The following is a 3,002-nucleotide window of genomic DNA, read 5'->3' on the forward strand; positions in this document are numbered from 1 at the left end:
CCTTACCCGGGCCCAGGGGCACGTGGCCTCTCCCAGACCCAGGGGCCCACGGCCTCACCCGGATCCAGGGGCACACGGCCTCACCCAGACGCGTGGCCTCACCCGGGCCTGGGACCCAGCCTCACCCGAATCCAGGGGCACACGGCCTCACCCGGACCCGGGATCTAGCTTCCCCCGGACCCAGGGGCGCGTGGCCTCACCCGGACCCAGGGGCGCATGGCCTCTCCCAGACCCAGGGGCCCACGGCCTCACCCGGATCCAGGGGCACACGGCCTCACCCAGACGCAGGATTCAGCTTCACCCGGATCCAGGGGCGCATGGCCTCACCCGGACCCAGGGGCACGTGGCCTCTCCTGGGCCCGGGACCCAGCCTCACCCGGATCCAGGGGCACACGGCCTCACCCAGACGCAGGATTCAGCTTCACCCGGATCCAGGGGCGCATGGCCTCACCCGGACCCAGGGGCACGTGGCCTCTCCCAGACCCAGGGGCCCACGGCCTCACCCGGATCCAGGGGCACACGGCCTCACCCAGACGCAGGATTCAGCTTCCCCCGGACCCAGGGGCACGTGGCCTCACCCGGACCCAGGGGCACGTGGCCTCACCCAGACCTAGGGGCGTGTGGCCTCACCCAGACCCAGGGGCGCGTAGCCTCTCCCAGACCCTGGGGCGCGTGGCCTCACCCGGACCCGGGACCCAGCCTCTCCCGGATCCAGGGGCATACGGCCTCACCCGGACCCGGGATACAGCTTCCCCCGGACCCAGGGGCGCGTGGCCTCACCCGTGTCCAGGGGCGCATGGCCCCACCCGGACCCAGGTACCAGCCTCACCCGGACCTAGGGGCGCATAGCCTCACCTGGACCCAGGGAGGCGGCCCCACCCGGACCCGGGACCCAGCCTCACCCGGACCCAGGGGCGTGCGGCCTTACCCGGATCCAGGGGCATGTGGCCTCGCCCGGACCCAGGACCCAGCCTCACCCTGACCCAGTTCCCAGCCTCACCCGGACCCAGGGGCGCGCGGCTTCACCCGGATCCGGGACCCAGCGGGGTTTCGTCTTCTTGATCCCAATTCCTGTTGGTCAATTCCCTCTCAGCAATTCCTTCGGCCATTTTCTCAGAGCTCCAGGGCAGCCACCGCAGAACTTGTTGGGCGGCGGGCTCAGCGAAGCTCCGGTGTGCCTGGTGCGCAGCGGCGGGCTGGTCCGGGGTGGCTGTGTTGGCCCTTGGGTCTGCAGCGGTGGCCGGTCGCCGAGCGTGCGCACCTGGCCGCTTCCGGGGCGTTGAGATTCTTGAAGGACTCGGAGGTCAGCAAGCGCGGAGTCTCCCACCCCATGTCTCCCAGGGGTAGCCTGCATTCTTAATTAAGCTAGAAGTGGGGCAATATTTGTGGCTTGTCAGAAAGCCGCCATCTTGCCTGCCCCTCTGGCCACGTGGCTTACTGCCCGCCATCTTGAAATGACAAAGGCCAACCCCTTTCCTTTAAATAAGCCAATGTCTTTATAAGCAATTTAAATAAGTCTTCTAAGAAAGTTACTGAAGGCTTCCCATGATCCCTTTGTATATTCAAATTAGCTAACGGGAATACTCTTAAAAAATAAATTTCTTGCTTAGTAAAAAGGAGAAATTTGCACATGATTACAGGCACATCGCAGTCTGACTGTGCTGTCCTGATTGTTGCTGCCGGTGTTGGTGAATTTGAAGCAGGCATCTCCAAGAATGGACAGACCCGTGAGCATGCCCTTCTGGCCTACACACTGGGTGTGAAACAGCTGATTGTTGGTGTCAACAAAATGGACTCCACTGAGCCACCCTACAGCCAGGAAAGATACGAGGAAATTGTTAAAGAAGTCAGCGCCTACATGAAGAAAATTGGCTACAACCCTGACCCAGTAGCATTTGTGCCCATTTCTGGTTGGAATGGTGACAACAGGCTGGAGCCAAGTGCTAACGGGTCACCCGTAAAGATGGCAACGCCGGTGGAACCACACTGCTTGAAGCTCTGGATGGCATCCTGCCACCAACTCGACCAACTGACAAGCCCCTGCGCCTGCCCCTCCAGGATGTCTACAAAACTGGTGGTATTGGTCCTGTCCCTGTGGGCCGAGTGGAGACCGGTGTTCTCAAGCCCGGCATGGTGGTCACCTTCGCTCCAGTCAACGTGACAACTGAAGTAAAGTCCGTGGAAATGCGCCATGAAGCTTTGAGTGAAGCTCTTCCTGGGGACAATGTGGGCTTCCACGTCACGAACGTGTTGGTCAAAGATGTTCACCGCAGCAATGTGGCTGGTGACAGCAAAAACGATCCACCAATGGCAGCAGCTGGCTTCACAGCTCAGGTGATCATCCTGAACCACCCAGGCCCCATCAGTGCTGGTGTGCACCTGTGCTGGATGGTCACCCCGCTCACATTGCTTGCAGATTTGCTGAGCTGAAGAAGAAGGTAGACCGTCATTCTGGGAAAAAGCTGGAAGATGGCCCCAAGTTTTTGAAATCTGGTGATGCTGCCATCGTTGATACGATTCCTGGCAAGTCCATGTGTGTGCTGAGAGCTTCTCTGCCTACCCTCCTCTGGGCCGTTTCGCTGTCTGTGACATGAGACAGACAGCTGCTGTGGGTGTCGTCAAAGCCGTGGACGAGAAGGCAGCTGGAGCTGGCCAAGTCACCACGTCTGCCCAGAAAGCTCGGAAGGCTGAATGAATATTTTTCCCAACCCCTGCCACCCCAGTCCTAATCGGTGGTGGAAGAATGGTCTCAGAACTGGGTGTCTCAATTGGCCACTTAAGTTTAATAGTAAACGACTGGTTAATGGTCACAATGCATCGTAAAACCTTCAGAAGGAAAGGAGAATGTTCTGTGGACCATTTGGTTCTTTTGTGTGCGTGGCAGTTTTTTACGTTATTAGTTTTTAAAATCAGTACTTTTTAATGGACCAAAAATCTGTCACAGAATTTTGACCAAAAATCTGTCACAGAATTTTGAGACCCATTAAAATAACGAAGTTTAA

The 3,002-nt window shown here is 58.8% G+C and overlaps 1 pseudogene across 1 annotated transcript; it reads left to right on the forward strand.

Annotated features, from left to right (window-relative positions):
- The first annotated feature begins 1,630 nt into the window (after positions 1 to 1,630).
- Positions 1,631 to 2,703, forward strand: LOC307116643 (elongation factor 1-alpha 1-like; annotated as a pseudogene). Its single transcript has one exon. The product of its transcript is annotated as an elongation factor 1-alpha 1-like (transcript).
- The last annotated feature ends 299 nt before the right edge of the window (positions 2,704 to 3,002 follow it).

This window comes from Cnephaeus nilssonii, assembly GCF_951640355.1.
Source record: "Cnephaeus nilssonii genome assembly, chromosome: 20".
Lineage (NCBI taxonomy): Eukaryota > Metazoa > Chordata > Mammalia > Chiroptera > Vespertilionidae > Cnephaeus > Cnephaeus nilssonii.